Genomic DNA, 23,074 nt, shown 5'->3' with positions numbered 1-23,074 from the left:
AATCACGAAGATCCACATTTTCCACAGAGATGAAAATCAGTCAACTCTAAAACAATCAGAGATTTGGAGCAATTTCATTCCATTGTTAATGAACATTTTTCTTAAATTCAACTTACATATTTGAGGCTTCCAAAGTTCTGAAGCAAAATTTGCATCATGGAGAGATTTTAGAGAAATGAGTAGAAGTTTCTACTTAGAAACAATTGATTACACATTGCCTTTGTCTAAAAATGACAAAGGAAATCATGGAAACCACTACTTGGCCCCAGAAACTAAGTTAAGTTCTCTTCATGGAGCAAAATTAGACAATCAATTAGATTTGGAGGCCATAGGAAACAACAACAACAATAACAACAATCATAGTAACAACAACAAAGGCAGATCAAGTGGGTACTAGAGTATTCCACCTAATCTTCCCAAGGAATTAATATGGTGGAACAACTGCTAAACCCTTGTGCAGTAGCTATAGCCAACAATAACATTGTTCACATTCAACATCTCATATGGGTCCTCCATGATCTTGCATCAATCTCAGGTGATGCAAACCATAGGCTTGCATCACATGGGCTGAGAACACGGGCTGAGAGATTTCACTGACAAGATCATGCATCCTCGCGTGTCTCTTCTTTGCTTGGAATTCCTCTCTACAGATCCAAAGTTGTTTCACAGGGCTCTCATCAAGTTTCATGAGGCAAGTCTTGTTGAGAAATCAATGCTAGTAGAATTAGGGTTAGATTTCTCTTTCTTGATAATTACTTGTGAATTATGTTGGCTTCTTTTACTTTTTTGTTATATTATCTTTCATCAAGAAATTACCAAATTATGTATGTATGAAGATCATAAAAACACAAGACACAAGATGTAGGTACTCTGCAAGGGAAAAAACCCTATCTAGGGGAAAACCCAGTCAAAATCTCTTCCTTCAATAGTTTTCTTGAGACTCTTGAACCTAGACACAAATGTCCTCCAACCACCAAGTCAGTTTCCTCTTCCAACAACTTCGATCCATAATTTCGACCTTGAGGCAGCAACACTTCGACCTAGCAGATGGAAACAACAATAGCAATATCAACTTCTACTAGACAAGGAAAACTTTGATCTCCCAGAGGAATCCAAATGAGAGAGAGAGATAGCCCAAAACTTCGATTTTCTCTTTTCTGTCCTCCTTCTCCAACTTCGTACTTCTTTTAGCCTCTTTTCCTTCTTCGCACTTTTCCAGCTGTTTCTTTGGGATATTGAACTTATGAGTGAGTGAGAGAGTGATCGAAATAAATTTGATCTCCTTGTATATATAGGCTTGAGGTGAGGTTGAATTGCCCTATTTGAGGCCGACTTGGTGTGGAGGTGTCAAATACCTAATTTGACTCAATAATAAATATTTTTACATGATTCAAAAGCCCAAGAAGGGTCTCTTTAAATGGAAAATGACTCTAATGACTTAGAATAAATCCTAGAAGTCCTCAATGGGGACTTTGACCTAAAACATGATGACCCAAGCATGAAACCCATGCTTTAATAAGTCATTGTGATAATAATAAAATTTTTCTTTTTGTCTTTCTTTTAACAAGTACATTACATAATGACTCAAATACACGTATGAAGACCGAACGTAGTTACATTTTTCAACACTCCCTCTTAACTAGGGAGGTATTGATATATACAAGTATAAGGAAGATATCAAACCATATGAACTATGAAGAGTTTAGGCACCGCAATGCCATGGACTAGATTCCTGACCAAGGCAATTTATCCAAGGTCCTCCAACAATATAGGCACTCACAATGCCATGGACTAGATTCCTGACCAAGGCAATCTATCTGGGTGGGACTAAGATGGACTAAATCTTTTAGCCAATCTAGGTACCACCAGGCTTACTTGATAACCATCAACCTAGGGATCCAGGTGCGTATTTGAGGTTAGAGCTCCATGACCAATGCCACCCTCCATACTTCAGGATCCAGACATCAACACATAGTGTCGGCCAGATGTCCTCCCAGGCAATGTGTCTCACACATAAAGCCTCAACAAATCTCTTCCAAAATTTTATCATCATCAACAAGACCAACAATATCAACTAAACAAAGCATGCTTCTAAGATATTCAAACTTCTTATTAGGAAGAGACTTTGTTAGTATATTAGCTACTTGATCGTTTGTTGAGACATACTGTAGCTTCACAATCCCATCTTGCACCAAGTTCCTAATGTAGTGGAACTTATTGTTGATATGCTTCGTCCTATCATGAAACACGGGATCTCCAGACATTTTGATACAACTTTGATTATCACATTTTATCATAGTGGGATCCAAAGGCTTCTCAAACAAATCTATCAAAAGCTTCCTCAACCATACAACCTCATTTCCTACTTCACATGCAACCACATACTCCACTTCAGCACTACTTAAAGCAACAAGATCTTTCTTTCTACCCATCCATGAGATCATAGCAATCCCAAACTAAAGCATCCACTTGTAGTGCTTCTTCCATCGGTCTCACTGCCACCCCAATCAGAATCTATGAATCCAATCAACTTGAATTCCTTGCTATCGTACTTTAGGCAGTGATGTATAGTGCCACAAGGATATCTTAATATATGCTTGGCATCTATCAAGTGATCATGACGAGGCTCCAACTAAAATTGACGAATAATGTTCATAGAAAAGCATATATCTGGTCTAGTATTTACCAAATACATCAGAGAACCCACCAACTAACAATAGGAGGCAAGATCTATGAGACTTGAGTCAGAGCTCCTCAACTTCTTGACATTAGTGATCATAGGAGTAGTCATGGGCTTGGAATCCATCATCTCAAATTTTTTGCAACAACTTGATGATATATTTCCTTGCCCCAAATATATCTCCCTAGGCTTTAGCCATACTTTCAGACCTAGGTAATATTGCATCAGTCCTAGATCCTTTATCTCAAATTCGGCTGTCAGCATCTTCTTGCATTCTTGTATCCTTCGCTCCACACCTGAAATGAATAGATCATTCACATATAATAGAATAATGATTGACTCATTATCCACAACCTTGATGTAGATTTGGATCATTCACGAACCCAATTCTTATAAGGTATGCATCCATTCTTGCATACCATACCCTAGGAGGTTACTTCAAACCATATAAGGCCTTCTTGAGTCTACAAACATGAGTATCTTTGCTATTTACTTCAAAGCCTTCGGGTTTCTCAATGTATACTTCCTCATCGATGGTCCCATTCAAAAATGTTGTCTTCACATCCATTTGATGGATATTCCATCCCATTGTAGCAGCCAATGAAACCAAAGATCTAATGGTAGTATACCTTGCAGTGGGTGCAAAGGTTTCTTCATAATCTATGCCTTCCTTTTGAGAGAAACCCCTTGCAACAAATCTAGCTTTGTATTTGTCTATACTTCCATCAACAACATGCTTGATCTTGTAGATCCATTTGGAGGTGACAACCGATTTGTCACTAGGTCTAGGAACGATTTCCCAAACCCCATTCTTCATGATGGATTGATATTCTTCCTGCATTGCCTTCTTCCATACTTCTTGATGAGCAACTTCTTCAAATGTAGATGGTTCAACTTCAATTAGTTTTTTCATATATGCAACATATCCATAATATCTTTTTGGCCTTTTTCTTTCTCTAAAGGTTCCTTTCATAGCTCCATGTCCTTCAACATATTCAAGAGTATATTTTAACCAATTTGGCCTCTTCCTTGTGTTCAGTATGATCATAGGTTGAATAGGCTCACTTGGTCCTTCTTCTTCTTCTTGAATTGTAGATGGATTGTCGTGTTGTACTTCTTCTTCTTCGAATATAGGTAGATCTTCGTCATCAGAATCAATAGGAATGTCCTTGGATCTTTTGTAGGCATGATTTTCATCAAATATAACATCCCTTCTTACTTCAATATGTCTTCCTTCCTTGATGTAGATTCTATATGCCTTTGAGGAGAGACTATAGCCAATGAATATCCCTTTGATTCTTGTAGAATCTAACTTATTTCGTTTGTCCTTTGGAATGTGGATATAGGTAGGACTCCCAAATATTTGGAGATGGTCCACACTTGGCTTCTTCCCTATGAATGCTTCCTCATGTGTCATATTTTCAAGAATTCTACGAGGAATTTTATTTTGAATATATACTGTTGTCATTGCTGCTTCTCCCCATAGGAATTTTGGTAAGCCTTGATTAAGGAGCATTTTTCGTATACCTTTTTCAATTGTCCTATTATTTCTTTTGGCAACTCCATTTTGTCCGGGATGGTAGGGAACAATAATCTCCCTCTTAATTACTGCTTCTTTACAATATGAAATCAATTATTTAGAAGTGTATTCCCCACCATTGTCAGATCTCAAAGTATTTATTTTTCTTTCGGTTAGGGTTTCCAATTCATATCTAAACTCCTTGAATTTTTTAAATAGTTTATCCTTTTTCTTGAGAAGGTAGAGCCATGTCTTTCTAGAGTGACCATTAATGAATGTCACATAGTAAAGATGAACTCCAAGTGATTTTTTAGACATAGGCCCACACTGTTGTTGGGAAAAGTATCCATTCAGAATGCCCCTATCCCACTCTAAGGTGTGACAGTGCCTTAGCAACAAACAAGGAAAACTATTTTCGCATTCTTCTTTATGGAATGTAAACGAAGAGGAAGGATGTAACTAACCTGTGTCTTTCGCTAGTTTGTTGATCCAATCGCTCTCTCCTTTGTTCGCTTCGTGCTGCCTGCTCCCTTACTGGTCCAGCTTCACCAAGTTCCTGCAAGATCACAGAAGAGGAAAACTACACAAAAGACATAGATTTACATTCATAACTAGTTTAGGATCAGATTTAAACTAAACATGCAAATATAACAAAGCATCATTGATATACAAGCATATAGGAGAAACTCAAATAGTTTTATTGATATAATAAGAAAGTCCAAGAGGAGATACAACCAAGTGAGTCCCGATCCAGCATCTACCTCCCAGCAAAGGAATCCCTTCCTCACCTCCAACAAAGCATAAATCACCCAATGCACTAATCTCAATCTCAAACCAACAACAATTCTCTGCAAAGTACAAAATTCCAGCCTCCTGGATCTCTGGGTGAGGGATCCATATATAGATGTAAGCAGAGAGGATGAGTCAGCTTATGTTTTGACTTGTGGCTTCTCTCTGTCAGTTCTTGCTTCCACTTGGAGGCTGAGAGCCTCTTACTCATCACTGGTCGAATTCAGTGAGGCAAGTGTCATTGAGGAAGATTCTGGAAGCTTCCATTGTCTGTACACCTCGTTGAATGACTTTGCCATTTGTCATTTCCCGCTCAACGCACCTTGGTAGTGCATTCACCTGCGTTGCAACGCACCTAGCCAGTGTATTTGGGTGCTTTGCAACGCAGGCATCTAGTGGAGCCTCTGAATTGATCCTGATTTGACTGGTTATGAGCAGTTTCTGGTGGAGAACTTCTGGGAGAAGCTGTCATTTGTTGACCTTGTTTCTTTAGGGGCTGGAACAACATCTTTAGGGACTTAGGATCCCTTGGTTTATGGACATTTCATTCTTATAGTTGTAAGGCACAAAAATGTCTATAACAGTTGCCCCCTAAAGTATGAGGCCGTTTATCGGGTGAAATTCTTTATTAGGAGGATCCGAAGTTCTTTCAATGCCAGGAGGAGACCTGTAATAAGATACAATACAATACATTATTTTCATACTGTTTTCATGATCTAGCTGAGGCAGGCATTCCCATGTTCAACTTTATAAATTCATTTTCATATACATAGGACAGACAATCGTCTGATGGTAGACTGATGATTCTGATGAAATCATCATCCTTTTGGTAGGATGATTATCTGTGCTGTAATGCTATACATTTCAATGTCTTTATTTTTCCTGAATATATATCGCCCGGATGGATGAAACTAGATCTGGGGTCTTCAATCTCGTCCGATCTTCACTCTAAGTACAAGTCGATCCATGTGAGAAATGTTTTGAAGTCGAACATGGAAAGACATCGCTTGATTACCAGTCAATGATGTAAACTGTTAACAAGCGCGAGAGGAATCACCGATAATGATAATGACCCTCAAGGTACTGCAGTACAATTCACGTGGTGTGAATAAAGGACTTGGCATCGAACACCACACAAAATCTTTCGGTCAAAGGTCATTGATGTATACCTGTCGCCGGAAGTGAGAAACTTGCCATTGAGGCATGCAAGCTTCAAAGTACTGAAGGGGTGTTCCTAGATCAACTTCTTGGATAATGAGCTGATGTCGACAAGAAGCGATCTGTCAAAGGAGGGCCTTGATGTATCCCACATTAGTGACACGGAAAGGAGAAAATGATTTTGATGGAGGTGAAAACGATCTGATGATATATGGTTCAGGGTGGCGGTCATGAAAGAATGAAGTATAATGTATGGTAGTGGATGGGACACGGGTGACTTCTCTGGATGACTTCTCTTGAATATATCGGCGACACTTATATGATGGATTGGTAGCATTTACCCCAAAGGTGGATGGCATGGCGAGACCATGGTGATGTGACCGGTGAATGAAACAACCCAACCCGACTCAGGCACGGAGTGGAAGTGTCATGTTCAAGAGAGACTTGCTACCAATACAGATTCTTTGAGTTTCTTCCCAATTTTTCCCCAGTCATTGCTGACCAGTACCTCTTTATTTTTCTCAAGCTTGAGGAGGATAACATATGCTTGTTCTATAATTTGCCCTTCGGGCAAACCCATCGCTATGTTTTAACGAGCCTAGCGATAGTGAAACTCGTTCTCGTCTAAAGACAAGTTTGTCGCTATTAATGTTTTTAACGAGTTTAACGACAAAGATAACTCGGTCATTTTCATTTTTAGAGAGTCTAAGAAGGAATGTAAAGGTAACTCCGGAATTCCTTTTTCGTCATCTAATCCCTTAAGTCCGAAAAAGTATAAAACAATACAGAAGGGATGAATTTTCGATAGTTTTAACGAGCCGAACAATACAAGCGCTCGATCTTTTTGTGCAATAATCCCTCAGGTCCAAAAAGATTAAAATCTAGAGGAGGGATAGCACTTCCGGTCGCTTTAATGAGCTGGAAGGCCAAAACTCGGCAATCTTTTCATATTCTATGAGTCAGATGAAAAGAGCTTAAAGAAGACTCGTCTTTTGAGGAACGAGTGATAAAACGGGTAGCATCTGATTCCAGGTAAGGGTTGGAATTTTCCAATCACGGCAGTGTCACAAGGATGGCTAGTGAAATCACTCTTCGCAGCTGTTCCTCAAAATGGGTAAACAATCAAATGGAGGTGAATGATCGGCCAATGAAAAGTGGAGGTGACGGTGCAAACACGACCAAGGCTTTAATGGCTGACAATGTTACATTCACGGTGGTTATTTACCGAAGGATAGTTCATTTTTTAACGAGCTTAAATGCGGATTGAAACACTTGCTCGGTCTTATGTTTATTTTTTAACGAGCATGAACTATGTGCTAAACTGCTCGATTAATCCAGTCATATGATAAGAATGTCTCATTTAAGATGCCATTTTTTATGGAGCTTTCACCTTACAAAGATTTGCCCTGGATCCTCTCGTTATGCAAGTTCGGCATAATTTGGAATGAACCTTCTCAGAAAGTTTGATTTCCCTTGGAGTTTCTGAATCTGAAGAAAATTTGAAGGTGGAGGCAAATTTATGATTGCCTGGACCTTACAAGGGTCTAGACGAATCCCATCCTTGGAGACTACAAAGCCAAGTAAACGACCAGAACTGACGCAAAATACACATTTGTGCGGATTGAGTCGTATCTTGTAGTGTCGACAACGTAGAAAAATCGCTCTTAAATGCTGCAGATGATCAGTCCGCTTTCGCGAATGAGCCGGAAGGTCGTCGAGGTATGGTTGAACGATGTTATTGATGTCATGGAAGGCATAATTCATTGCCCTCTGAAAGGTCGCCCCTGTGTTCTTTAAACCAAAGGGTAATTTTCGGTATGCGAATGTGCCCCACGGACAAATGAATGCAGTCTTTGACTGGTCCTGTGGGCGGATATTTATTTGGTTATACCCGAAAAATCCATCCATGAATGAAAAGATTTTTCATCCGGCGCATTCATCAATTATCTGGTCGATGAAGGGTGTAGGGTAGTTGTCTTTCGGACAAGCTTGATTTACATCCCTATAATCGACACACACTCTAATTGTCCCCTGTTTCTTCATAACAGGGACAATGTTCGATACCCAATCGGTTAGAGGAACCGGGTAGATGAAACCAGCATGGAGAAGTTTTTCAACTTCTGCCTTAATGGCAGCGGCTTTCTTGGGGTGCACCTGCCTGAGCCGTTGTCGTACCGGTTTGACATCTGGATACATCTTAATTTCGTGTTCAACGATACTCGAGTCAATGCCTGGCATTTCATCATATGACCAAGCAAAGACATCTCTGAACTCGCGAAAAAGAGCGTTGTATATTTCCAGTTTTGAAGGAGAACAACATTTGCCGACATAAATATTCTCCACAACATCCGTTTTAGTCGAGATATGTATGGCTATAGTCTCTTAAATATTGGATAAGTTTCGCTCGGAATCCACCGTATTTACAGTATTTGATAGGAATTCAAAAACTGAAGGATGATAAAGGCCGTCTTGAGTATCTTCTTCACAATACGGAAGAAGGGAACGATGGTGGCAGTCATTCCATGATGCCCCTTCAATCAACATTGATTGTACGATTCCTTCGTCGGTTCCATGCACTCACGACCAAGGATCCAAAGGGGTACCATATTCTCTAGACCTATCTACCCAAACGCTTGACGAGCGTCGATTCGGGTTTGCCTCCCATGCTAGAAACATTGATTGCTACAATATTTCTATTGGGCTTGGGGGCAAAACCATTGCATGATCCATGTTGATATCGTTTGCTGAGATCTTTGTGGAAGATATCATATTGCAGGTTCCTATCGACGCTACTTCCGCCAAGTTGATTGGAGGTGGAAGAGCGAAAGTTCCCATTAGTATAGGATCTTTTAGTAGGCCTACTCCGATATTCTGAAGCGAATGGGGGCTTCCATGGATCATGGGAATGCTTCCTGTAACTTGTGAACCATTAGGGAGGAAGTTTTGTTGGTCGACGATTGTAATCCCCCCTTGAAAGGGAAATGCAATCTTTCTAAAATAGGTCAACACAACAGCTGCCATGGCGTATATCCACGGTCTTCCTAGTAGGATGTTGTAATCAAGATTTCCATCGATGACTTCAACATATATTTCTACTGTTTTCCCCCCTAGTTCAACTTTCAAGTTATTTAGGGCACCATATGGGGTATATGTCCTTCCGTCGAATGCTTTTAATGTCGTCGAAGATCACGACAAGGTTGGAGATCCTAAAGTTTTCCAGCAACTCATCGACATAATACATGTAGATGCCCCCTCATCAATAATTGTTCAATGAACAGTTTTGTTGAGGGCTTTCACTTGAATAAGGAAAGCTAGTTGAGCTGGTAACTGAGGATCGTATCCTTTGTGGTTGAAGGATACAAGATTGGAATCCTTAGGATCAACCCCACCAATGGCTGATAACAAAACCTGCCTTTGGGATGGGCAATTTTGTAGTACTTCAAGAGTCGACATAGCGGATGGCGATTGGGCCAAATCTTCAACTATGTTATAATGCTACGCCGCTCTAGCGCGGGGATTAAATGTCGACTTGTGTACTACTCCCTTTGGCGGTTTTATTGTTAATTCAGGAATGATGGGTGGTACAACTTCTGTCGAAGTTGTTGTCGAACTACTTGGTTGATCTTTACCCTTGTCGTTCGACAGCTTCCCGTAATCTTTGTTCCTTGTCGAAATCAAAGCATCATTTTGCTGTTTCGAAATCGACAACATTAGCACTTGCGACGGGGAAGCATTTCCACTATCAACCAGATTTGTCCCTGGATTTGGAAACGGATCAGTTAACACAGCTGAGGTTTGCGAACTTTTAAAGAATCTTTTAAGCTCAGCTTTGTATGGACATTCTTTCGTCCAGTGATTCTCATCACATATCTGACACCCGAAAGGGGGTTTCCTATTTCCAGGAGGGTTTGAAGAAGTTTTTTCAGGGGATGATTCATCCTGTTTCTTCTTCTTCCCTTTGCTTTGTTTCTTCTTGCTTCTTGGTTGTTTGGTTTCTTTGCCCTTATCTGTCGATACGGCATTTACTTCCGAAGCAAGAATTTCGTCTTTTGCATTTTGATCTGAAATCTTACGGGCCTTCTTGGATGTGGCCTTTGTCGATTTCACGTTTGTCGTGCCAATCACACCATCGCCGGCATGAGAGTCATTGTTTGATTTAGGAGGAGGAGGAATTGAGAATTCCGGTCTAGGGGCGTCAGGTATTTTGTCGTAGAGCGTGCCAGACTGAGTATAGACCAAGTCCAGATATTGCGCACGAGCGATAACTTGCTCTTCCGTTACGACTCCCCCCTTTGCCACATCTTCTGTGATGGCAGGAAGTAATGACTTGATAAACCATTCAGCTAATAGCTGATCGGGAACGTACGTTTTTACCATCCTAAGACGACATCGCCACTCATGTATATGATCAGATATGTGAGTGGTTGTTGTCTGTTTGAAGTTGGTTAGGATTTCCGTTCCCGTTTCATACCTTATCGGTAATTGAAAATGGGTTAAAAAAGTCGTGGCTAAGGTACTGAAGTTGTTGAACGAAGCTCTAGGCAATTCAATATACCATTTTTCCGCTGGACCTGTTAACGTCCTTTGAAAAAGGCGAAGCCTTATCGAATCATCGTTTAGGGTGTTTGATGAACACTATAGATGAAATGTCATCACGTGATTCGATGGATCTTCACCTGGATTTCCTTTGCATACCAGCATAATGTAGTTGATGCTGGTATGATTGATAAGGTTGGTGGACATGACCATTGTAAAATGGTTGATTTTGACCGTTTTGAATGTACGACTGTCCACTGTTTGCAAAGATCTGCTGCTCAGAACCTTGGTATACTTGTTGGAATTGTGGTTGTTGGTATTGCACCAGCCACGGTTGTGAAGCCATGTTCGGTTGCGCTATACTAACCGTTGGACCAAGGTGTGGGGTAATTGTACCCGTTTGGACCTGTGTCGTCCTACCAGTTGGCGATTGTGGTTAAGTCACAGGGTCAAGGGGTTGTTGCATTACAACCTGAGAAATCTGAGGTTGACATACAACAGGCATCGTTTGAACTTGTGACACTGTCACAATAGCCGGTGTAGTAGGTATATTCGACACAAGTACGCATTGTTGCATCGAGTATACAACCCTTGGTTGTTGGGGTAGTATAGGCACCCAACCACTTGATGTAACTCCAGTATAAGCTGAATACTGTTGTGAACTCCCGTATGGATATCCTCCCAGAGGGGGTAATGAAAGGGCATACTGCCCCCCATACGGTGGTAATCCGGAACTCAAGGGGATTGTCTGCCCTTGGGGACTGGATTGCCAAAATTGACCTCCAAATGGATCAATTTGTCGAGTCTCAACATAAGAGTTGCCAGATATTATTCCGGAGGAACAAATAGGAACAAACCATACTGTCGAAATAGCCCCTGGATGGAATCCTTCTAGCGATTGTGAGCTAGTTGGGACAGATGGTACACCGGCAAACATTGTCGGAGTGACGGCAGGGAGTTCCGCTGTCGCTGTGTCAGTCGAGACAGTCCTAGAAGTTGACGGTTGTTCAGACATTTTGAGTCTATCCAAAAGATTACCTAGCGATTCTACAGGAACTTCCGCTGGTGGTAGACCAACTTCTGATGAAGAAGGAAATAGAGTGACCCCGACTCCAAAGTGTGTTGGAGTACTTGCTTGCGGATCTTCTACAATTTCCTCTATCGCAATCAAACCAGGTGGAAGGGGAAGACCGTCAGGTCCGTAAAATATTTCTGGGGCCGAAGAAGGGGTTGAATCGACAACGACAGATGTTTGAGGAGCAAGACTCTCCGAACTGGTTGCTGATGGAACTGGTTCAGTCACATAAGTGTTTACTCTCAGCCTAGGATCAGTATCACTGTCCCTCTGTGTCTGTCGGACTTCTTCTATAGAGGCAGGGTTTCCAGAAATGTTTGGAGTAACCGGAATCTCAGATGTCGTTGGAACACTTGTTCTAACTTTAATAGGAGATTTCGAACCGGTTAAACGAGTTCGCTTTGTCCGTACTGTTTTCGATTCCGGAGACAAAGACGGTTGACCCGTAAGCCTCCGCGAACGACGGGGTTTCAATTGACTTTCTTCCACGATTGCGGATTACTCGATCAACCAAAATAAAAAAAGGGGAAATATGTTTCCGAATTAAATGAATTTTAGACGCTTTTGACACAACTTGTTTTTTCAATTTTAAAGAGTCGAGAAAAAACAAAAGATGACTCTAGTCTCCTTCGATTTTTAATGAGCCTGAAGTGACAAGTGCTCAGATGGACCTTTTCCGTTAAGGAGTCTGAAAAGGAACGAAAGGGACTGCTCTGGAGTTCTAGGTAGAGGGTGTGCCAAACCAATCGCAAAACCGCAGAATACTTTTTAGGGTACGGGCGGTCAGTCTTCCCGAATGCTGTGTTCAGTGCATTGCGATCAGTAGGGCGGCCGACACAGCTTCCTATGGATAAAGGTTTTGAGCCTATAGGGGTCTCCCAATATATACTCGACGGTACGTGGGAGCACAATCCGTACTGGCACTTATCGTCTCTCAGGAGGAATCACCCAACCATCAGTGAGGCCAACAGTTACCAGGTTTTACGACGTCGGAACACGTCTCTAGCCTAGACCTCTATGTTGTGCGTTAAGTTACAAAGCGTTGTTAAGTTCATTCAATTTATTTTAGGTTGATCTTTCTTAGAAGTTTTCCTTTTTGGATCACCACGAGATGTAGGTACAATTCCTAAATGCAGTCTAAAGATGATAAGCAAGCTTTTATCTCTTTTCAACAATGAAAATCCTAGCTACAAGGGGAAAAGAAAGACACAATCTTTTCTCAAAGAGCATAGAGCACACTGTAAATGGACTTTTCCTAAATCAAATCATACAAACTGTCAAAATGCAAATGCACTTGTGCATGTATTTGTTTTCACTTTCTTAATATTGATGCCTAAAAAGAAAGTTGTTGTACAAATTTGAATTCGATTTCAAGTGAAAACACAAACAAGCTTCTTTTTGAAAACAAAAAGACGATTACGACACTTTATGATTTTGAAGTAAACACTTGTTTCGACACTAGAAATTCATAAATTCAAACCAAAAGACAAAAGTAAAAGCGTAATCAACTGTCAACAGCAAACAAACTTACTCCTAAGATCAAAACAACACTTACGACAGGTCTAGATCTAAGGGTGACAGTATGACTAGTTTACTTTTGTAATGGGAAACTGTAAATGATGTAACAAATACACAAAAACAAATACAGTTTCTTTTATACAACTGAGGTGGAATTAAGGCAAAGAAAAGGGGTTTTCAGATAGGTACACACACTGATAACAGGCTGCAAAAATCAGAGACAAAACTGAACAAAAAGAAGCAAAGAACCACAGCTGCACAGGACAAAGGCTGATCAACGCACCTGTTGCACAGAGAAACTGAATTGCAGCGCAGGTAGCCCTCTCGGGACCTGCGTTGAAATGCAGAACCTCTTCACAGAGCCTGCGCTTAAGCAGAAACGAGAATTGTCTCTGGGTTCTGGGTCACGGTTTGCAGTTTAATCTATGGTTTTTGGCCGGATAAAAGCTATCAATGAGGTACAATTAGAGGGATGATTTAAAGGATGACTAAGAGCTATCACCAAGGGCAATTATAGCATTTGTGGATCAGCTGTTCAGATCATAAACAGGCCCAGTGAATGGACTAGAGTACCAGATCTCTACTTTGCATTTGTAAATGGCAAATGCAGTTCGATTCACCACTCCTAAGTTTATGAGAAGAACAACAATAGAAACACAAATAAACTAACTAGATACGTTCCCCAGCGGAGTCGCCAATTTGTTGTTGGGAAAAGCATCCATTCATAATGCCCCTATCCCACTCTAAGGTGTGACAGTGCCTTAGCAACAAACAAGGAAAACTATTTTTGTATTCTTCTTTATGGAATGTAAACGAAGAGGAAGGATGTAACTAACCTGTGTCTTTCGCTAGTTTGTTGATCCAATCGCTCTCTCCTTTGTTCGCTTCGCGCTGCCTGCTCCCTTACTGGTCCAGCTTCACCAAGTTCCTGCAAGATCACAGAAGAGGAAAACTACACAAAATACATAGATTTACATTCATAACTAGTTTAGGATCAGATTTAAACTAAACATGCAAATATAACAAAGCATCATTGATATACAAGCATATAGGAGAAACTCAAATAGTTTTATTGATATAATAAGAAAGTCCAAGAGGAGATACAACCAAGTGAGTCCCGATCCAGCATCTACCTCCCAGCAAAGGAATCCCTTCCTCACCTCCAACAAAGCATAAATCACCCAATGCACTAATCTCAATCTCAAACCAACAACAATTCTCTGCAAAGTACAAAATTCCAGCCTCCTGGATCTCTGGGTGAGGGATCCATATATAGATGTAAGCAGAGAGGATGAGTCAGCTTATGTTTTGACTTGTGGCTTCTCTCTGTCAGTTCTTGCTTCCACTTGGAGGCTGAGAGCCTCTTACTCATCACTGGTCGAATTCAGTGAGGCAAGTGTCATTGAGGAAGATTCTGGAAGCTTCCATTGTCTGTACACCTCGTTGAATGACTTTGCCATTTGTCATTTCCCGCTCAACGCACCCTGGTAGTGCATTCACCTACGTTGCAACGCACCTAGCCAGTGTATTTGGGTGCTTTGCAACGCAGGCAGCTAGTGGAGCCTCTGAATTGATCCTGATTTGACTGGTTATGAGCAGTTTCTGGTGGAGAACTTCTGGGAGAAGCTGTCATTTGTTGACCTTGTTTCTTTAGGGGCTGGAACAACATCTTTAGGGACTTAGGATCCCTTGGTTTATGGACATTTCATGCTTATAGCTGTAAGGCAAAAAAATGTCTATAACACACACACATAAGAATGAATGAGGTCTAATATTTCTTTAGACCTTGTTGCACTATTTGAAAATGGTTTTATTATATGTTTACCCAAAGAGCATCCCTTGCAAATTCCTTCACGTTCTTCTTTGATATCAGGGACACCATGAACTAGTTGATTAAGAGTGGGAATGACCTTATGGTGAAGATGACCATTTCTTCTATGCCATAGCTCAATGGGATTGATTTCCATATAAACTAGGACTTGAGGAGGTGGTATAATAACTCTATATAAGCTTCCTTCACGAACTCCAATAACCCTAGCTTTATCAATACTTGAATATTTCCCTAAACCAAGACCTTCCCATGAACAAAAGCAACTCTATCCTCTTTATATTCTAAGCAAGAAATTGAAAGATTTTTTTTTTCAAATCAGAACATATAGTACATTGTTGAGATGTATTTTAGCTCCATTCTCCAGTTTCAAAGATGTTGATCCCAGGCCTCTAACAACATAGCTTTTGTTGTCTCCCAATATCACTTCATGAGAAGATGGTTCCTTTGATAGAGTTTGAAGTTGTTTACTTTCCCTTGTCATATACCTTGATGCTCCATTGTCAATGATCCATGCATTATCATCATTAAGTGAACCGCTAAGTGAAACTAAGAACCCTTGAAGTTTGACCTTGTTGAATAAGTAGTAGACGATCTTCTGGATCCATCTTCCGCAGTATTGAATCCCATTCTTGTCATAGAGGGAGTAATCATTTCCTTAAAGCCAACAAAGTGACCTTCAATCTTCTTTGACCTGAGCTCTAATACCATGTTAAGAAATCAATGCTAGTAGAGTTAGGGTTAGATTTCTATTTCTTGATAATTACTTGTGAATTACGTTGGCTTCTTTTACTTATTTTTTATATTAGCTTTCATCAAGAAATTACGAAATTATGTGTGCATGAATATCACAAAAACACAAGACATAAGATTTAGGAACTTTGCGAGGGAAGAACCCATATTTAGGGGAAAACACAGTCAAAACCTCTTCCTTCAATATTTTTCTTGAGACTCTTCAACCTAGACACATACCTCCTCCAACCACCAAGTCAGCCTCCTCTTTCGACAACTTCCACCCATAATTTTAACCTTGAAGTAGTAGCACTTGGACTCAGTGGATGGCATCAACAACATCGACTACACAAGGAAAAATCCAATCTCCCAGAGGAATCCAAATGAGAGAGAGAGAGAGAGATAGCCCAAAACTTCAATTTTCTCTTTTCCTTCCTCCTTCTCCAACTTCACACTTCTTTCAACCTCCTTTCCTTCTTCGCACTTTTCCATCTCTTTCTTCTAGATATTGAACTTATGAGTGAGTGAGAGAGTGCTCCAAATGAATTCGATATCCTTGTATATATAGGCTTGAGGTGAGGTCAAATTTCCCTATTTGAGGTCGACTTGGTGTGAAGGTATCAAATACCTAATTTGACTCAATAATAAATCTTTTTACATGATTCAAAAGCCCAAGAAGGGTCTCTTTAAATGGACAATGACTATAGTGACTCATAATACATCCAAGAATTCCTCAATAGGGAATTTGGCCTAAAACATGATGACCTAAGCATGAAACCCATGCTTTAATAAGTCATTTTGATAATAATAAAAAAAATTCTTTTTCATTATGTTGACAAGTACATTACATAATGACTCAAGTACATTTATGAAGATCGAACCTAGTTACATTTTTCAACAAGTCCATGGTATCAGTTGTTGTACACCATAGCCAATAAATATCTGCTCAAAGCCTTTGAAGACCAGGACAATAAATCTCTTCATGTAATAGACATTAGTGTTTCTCATGGAATACAATGGACCACATTCATGGAGGCATTGGCCAGAAGACCAGTGGGGCCTCCTAGTCTCCTAAGGCTAACTATCATAGCAAACACTCTTGGGGCACCCTTTTTAGCTAGCCCTCCTTCCAATGACTTCCATAACCATTTGAAGAGGTATGCAAAGACTTTGAACCTTGATATGGAAGTCAACGTCATTGCATAACCCCTAGATTCCCTCACCAGGGAAAGCCCTAGGGGTCAAAGAAGATGAGGCATTAGCTATTTGTGCACAATTTCATCTTCATCAACTTTTAGAGGAGGGCTTGGACAAAAATGAAGGCAAAGAAAATCAATTAACATCAGCCCCCCCAATGACAAGTTCATCAAATTCATAAAGGACCTAAATCCCCTAATGTTTTTCTTGAGTGATAATGATATAGACCATTCATCTCCTGATTTCATAGAAAGATTTAAGAACTATGTAGATCATCTATGTAGATTCTTGGATTCAACCAACGTATGTTTCAAGGGGAGAGAGTGTGAGGAGAGGTGTATGATTGAAGGCGAGACTGCCACGGGGTTAGTTATTAATGTAGCATATGATGGTGCTTCTCGTGTGGAGAGAAATGAGAGCCATTTGAACTGGGTCAATAGAGTTAAGGAAGGGGATTTGTGTGTGAAATCCCTAGTGACAAAATAATTGATTGTGCAAGAGCCATGCTTCGTAAACATTATTCAAATTTGGAGATGCATTTGGAGGATGGGTGTATTTCTCTATGTTGGAAGAGTCATCTTATTGCCTTTTTCTCTTTGTGGAAGCCATCTTTGAATGAGCCTACATGAGCAGACTCCTTGTTTCACTCATATTCTGCAAATGTTATGTAATTTTTTTGTCATTAACTTTTATATTCTTGTTTCATATGTATCATACATAGAAATGTACATAATATTTGGTCCCTTGAATTTGCACTTGGGCTCAAATTCAATGCTTATATTTAACTGATAACAAAAAGGTTACAAATAATAAAGAAAAAAATGAAAATTGCATCCATTTATCATTTGATGCTCAATTAAAATCATTGTGTTGTAGTTTCACACAAGAACCTTAACATCATTGCCAGTCGTTTTACCTTCACTCTATATATACAAGTTGTAGTCTACCTATTATATGTTTTGGAGATTTTCTAGGCATATTTCCCAGTAGAATTTACATATAATCCAACAAGGATTTATTCCAATTACATGCGAGCGAATTGATCTCATTCAAACTAGATAATTCAGTTTTGGTCAACATTCTTGAAGAGAAAACTACAACATTTTATCCCGGTATAGTGCAAAAATAGGGGGACTTTGCTTTCCCACTACTAGTATGTTGGTGTAGGTTCGTTTGATGTTGATCTTGTTGCTGAATCTCGAGGAGGGTTTGAAAAACATCAGAATCATTTGAATCTGCCATTCACTGTAACGACTATGCTTTTAAGAGAGCCAAAATTCCTGCCAAGAACACCAACCATATTGTTATCTGTAGAACCTTGACAACCCCATTTTCAATTAGAACAACAAACAATACTAGTCATATTCCAACTTACAATTGAGTCTATTAACCTTGAAAAAGTTTAAAAGTTATAAGATAGGAAGCCCAAATAGTGAACTCATAGGAAAATTATTATAGGATTTTGCTATCAGTTCAACAACAGTTTGTTCCCTACAATAATTTTTGAAAATAATTTTCTCACAGAAACACTTGAAAACTTAATAACCTTTAAATAATAGTCCACAGGGAACAAGATCTTTGTTGACATGCACATTTTCCCCTAGATGTAACCTAGGAACTGAAAATATGACATAATTTTCTCACTTACGTGTTTGGGCTCATGTCTAAGAAGTATATTTTGAATCCTACTATAGTATAGTCCTTGGTCATTGGATTATTGCTACCAATCTAAAATTTAAAGTACTTTATCATGAATTGTTTCTGGAAATAGAAGCACAAGATTAATATATAATGCCATGGTAAGTTGGCATTACTACAAAACAAAAAATGAAAATGATCCAAGTAATCAGGGAACATATGAGAATAAATGTTAACGTATAGACCATGATGATAAAAAATTAGAAAACATTGAACTACTAGACCATACTTCCTAATTGATTTCCTAAACCACGGTGGGAATGGTGCTTATGGTGCAAAACTCCCAAGTCATGGTAAAAACTTAGGTGCCTAATAAAATTTGTAGAATTTTAAAAACAATATGACATTTTAAATAACAAAAAACAAATATTGCTTTTCCTTGCCGCTGATCATGCAAAGGAGGCTCTTTGTCTTGAATCTCAGTGCAAGGTCTTCTTAAAGATACCTTGAATCATGGATGCCTTGTAAGTTGAAGGGAATAGACTTTCAAAATGTAAGAAGCATGGACTACATAGTCTCTCAAACAAGCCAAACCCTATGCAACATGAATGAATGGTAAAAAAAATTGCATCTTGTTTACGAACCAACACGGTAGGGAGCATGGATCTGTTCCCCACCTGATTATCAAGAAAAAAATGTTTCTAGAGATGTACATGTAGAAATCCATTATACAGTTCACCACGGTTTTAAGAAGCCTCGCCTCTGCTGGCTAAGGCAATGGAGGCAATTTTCTAAGCTTTGAAAGGTTTTCTCTTCATGGTTTGGGTACTTGATTTTCAGAAAGGCCTTGATTGGGAGGCCTTAATTAAGGGGTAAATAATTTAAATAAGTCTTTAGATGACCTTGATTGGAAGATATTAATTAAGGGATAAACACTTTCAATAATATTTTAGATGACCCCATCTGATAGGGATGGATACTTTCAACAAGACTTTAGAAGACCCCATCTGATAGGGGTCCATATTTTCAACAAGACTCCTTGCCTTGTTAAGACATACTAAATAGGAAGGAAACAAAGAAGCGAAAAATATCGTTCACCATATAGAACCATGGAATTTTGTAAATGTTTCAAAATAAAAAAACATTAAAGTTATGCTTATATAAATTACAACCACTAATTCAAATATAACTAATGTATGCATCATACAGGAAAGAAGTTAGAACAAATTTTTCCTTAAGAAAAAAAATCAAGGCGTTGGGAGCTTAGCTACAGTCTTAATGGAATGGGAAAGATGACATATATGTCATCTTTAAAAAACACAAACTTAATACTTTGAAAAAACAAATGAAATGGAAAAAGATGAAGGAGAAAACTACACAAGTTAAAGGACCATGGCGCATAGTATCACCTACCTCAAGCTTTACTAGGGTGTTAATGATTTCAACCCCCAGTTTGGATCATCAAACATTTCTAAAAACTTGGGAAATGAGATACTTAGTAGATTCCATGAACTTACATCATGTCATTGACTACTTCTGATGGAAGATAGATTTCCCTTAACAGTCTAATTAAGAATTTTCATCTAACTTCCCATTTTGTGCACCAATACCCTTTGTTGAATGCCACACTAAAGCATCAAAAGCATAACATTTTCTCTTCTATGGGGAACCTGCAAAAATGGGGGAAATAATGGTATAAAACAATCCTAAATCCACTCTAGATGATCTTGTCCCATCCAATACTCTTAACACTCTTTCATTCACTGCCTTGACAACTCCTTGGAATGTTTATGGCTTGAGAAAATGGAGAAATCTCTGTAAATTTGTTCAAGAGTTTCTTTCAGGATGGGTTTCTCAGATACACCACTGACAAATTGAGAAATGCGTACTTTTGTTTTAGTTAATTCCTTTTTTAGAATATTTATGTCACAAACATTCAATTTAGTTAGCCTCTTGAAGCTTCTGATATCTAGAGCGAAGGACAAGTACTATCTAGGTGCGGTTTTTCCACTTGCTCTTGTAAACTTGCCTGGTTTAACAACCAATATTCCTTATTCAAAGCTCGCATTACCAATTTCCATATGTACCTGAGATTCAAAACTTCCATGCTAGTATTCTCTCCCTTTAGGCCTCTTTTGGAGATGCTTTAATTGAGTAATATCATCATATAATTCCACCCTATTTGTCATTTTGAAAGCCTCTTTCAAAGCTTTCTTAGCTTCTATAGTTTCTCTGACACCCAACATTGACACCACTTTGTTGATACGAGCACGCCAATGATTAGGCCAGATAGCAAGCACCTTTCTATACATTTCTGCAACTCTTTGGTACCTACCCACATCTCTAAACAACCCTCCAAGATTATACAAAGCATCCATATGATCTGGCTTTAGGTCTATGGTTTTTTGAAACTCTTGTATGACTCTCTCATCCTCGCCCATGGCATGCACGACCTACCCAATATCACAATGTGCATCAACATAATCAACCCTAAAAAATATAGCCTCGTCCAGAGCCTTTTTCGCAGCTCTATACTCACCCACCCCAAAAAGTGCACTGCTAAGAAGCTTTAACGCCTTATAATGGGTTGAGAAAAGAATTGTTGCCTCCCTATAATTGGATTGTTCATCTCACATCATATGTTATAATCCACCTTTTTATTTTCTATATTGAATGCACAATGACATTCTTCCTAAGAAAAATAATAGATATGCCCGCACCAGAGAACTATGCCCACACTAGAGAACTGACACTCTCCTATTTCTTATTGCATATAAAAGAAAAATAATTTCCCAAGTATTGGGTGAGAAAACACCAAAATTGAGTGCTTATAAAAAAGAGAGAAATACCCAAAGAGGTACGAAGAAAATGTCTTCGCCCTGCAATTCAACATTGAAGCAAAGATCAACCATCGTATTCTCTTACATGCAACTAGGAAGGTTTCATTATTTGTGTCTGAAAGCCCAGGGGTGCATTGCCTTGTTTGGGATTTCTTCCCAATCTAGTCGTTTGGGTCCATCATGTTTTTCATGGAGCCAATCCTCCAAGCTACCATTGGACATGAACTCATATACAAGAATTTTCTTTGTCCTAAATAAACATCAACCGAGTAGAGGAACCAGATTCTCATGGAATTCATGGTTTCCTAAAATCTGCATTTTTGCTAAAAACTCTTTCTCGCCTTTAGGTCCCTTTTGCTGCAATTTTCTGATGGCTACTGTTGATCCATTTCTTAGTTTACCTTTTTATACCATTCCAAAACCTCCATTACCGATATCATATGAGTCATAAAATGTTTGTGAATGTAAACTGCACACTTTTGAAGAAATTCATTGTTTTGAAGCTTGGAGATAACTTGCCACCAGTGTTTTAGGATAATAAATTCCACATCCATTGGGTTACGTATGGATACCTCCTTCCTCATATATAAGGTGAGAAGTCCACAAATCAAAATAATGACCCTGGCATTAATGGATGTAAATTGAGTCGAACCTGATGATCCAATCTAAGTCGAACTTGCCACCTTTGAATGAGGGTGGCGAGGAAATCTTGAGGGGCAGAGGCCCGTTGGTGTAGGGAATAAGAAACAATTTGAATGAAAGGGGTTGTCGAGGGTTCAATCCCTAAAGAAATGATTTGAATGAAAGGGCATGTCAAGGGTTTGATCCCTGAAGAAACGATTTGAATGAAAGGGCTTGTTGAGGGTTCGATCCCCTGGTAGGGCAAGCACAAAGGTAGTAATAGAGGCGGGAGGGGCATCGACGCAAAACATGTTGCACTAAAACGGTGATTCCATGTGTAAATTTTTTATTTGATAGAGGATGACGACAATAGAACCCTATGATTGGCTAGATCTACCCAACTTGGCAGAGAATGCCTATCAACGCAATAAAAAATTTCTCTATACCTAAATAAATTTTTTTGGTCTTTCTCTTCTCGATATAATTTTGTTGGAAAAGGGTTTTATTTCACAAGAATAATTTCTCGGGTCTCTGGTTCAAACCCTTGCTCTTAGTATAACTCTTTTGAGTCCAGGGAGGGAGGGTTAACGAACACAAATCGAAGGTGCCTGCCATGACAGGCGGGGGTGGCTACCCACAAAAAATTAGGGTTCATTGTGGCTAATTGAAACTAGCGATGTCTGGAATTGCGCCATCGATTTTAAGCAGAAAATAGTAAACCCAGAGGAATGCATGGAATAATATTAGTTTCTCTAACATCACCCAAGAGGTGGTTTTCTCTTCCAATTATGACATTTATCACTGATTCAAATGTGGAGAGAGGCTTGACGATGGACGAGATAAGTGATACGAGTTCAACATTAATCAAAAGTGGAGAGAGGTATTTGTGCTTGCAACGCGAGAAAGAGCCTTTTTCCAATTTTAATTTTGAGTGTTTTCGTTG

The 23,074-nt window shown here is 39.3% G+C and overlaps 2 pseudogenes; one reads left to right on the top strand and one right to left on the bottom strand.

Moving 5' to 3' along the window:
* Positions 1-175: 175 nt before the first annotated feature.
* LOC149215999 (protein NODULATION SIGNALING PATHWAY 1-like) lies at positions 176-17,661 on the top strand (annotated as a pseudogene).
* A 596-nt stretch (positions 17,662-18,257) lies between these two features.
* LOC149215998 (putative TPR repeat-containing protein At2g32450) lies at positions 18,258-22,746 on the bottom strand (annotated as a pseudogene).
* Positions 22,747-23,074: the final 328 nt, after the last annotated feature.

Source organism: Pinus tabuliformis, chromosome 1_1 (assembly GCF_031772625.1).
Source record: "Pinus tabuliformis cultivar Carrire ecotype Pingquan chromosome 1_1, CPIR1, whole genome shotgun sequence".
NCBI classification, from domain to species: domain Eukaryota; kingdom Viridiplantae; phylum Streptophyta; class Pinopsida; order Pinales; family Pinaceae; genus Pinus; species Pinus tabuliformis.
Note: the sequence above shows the minus strand (reverse complement) of the source record. Positions and strands in the feature narration are given on the sequence as shown.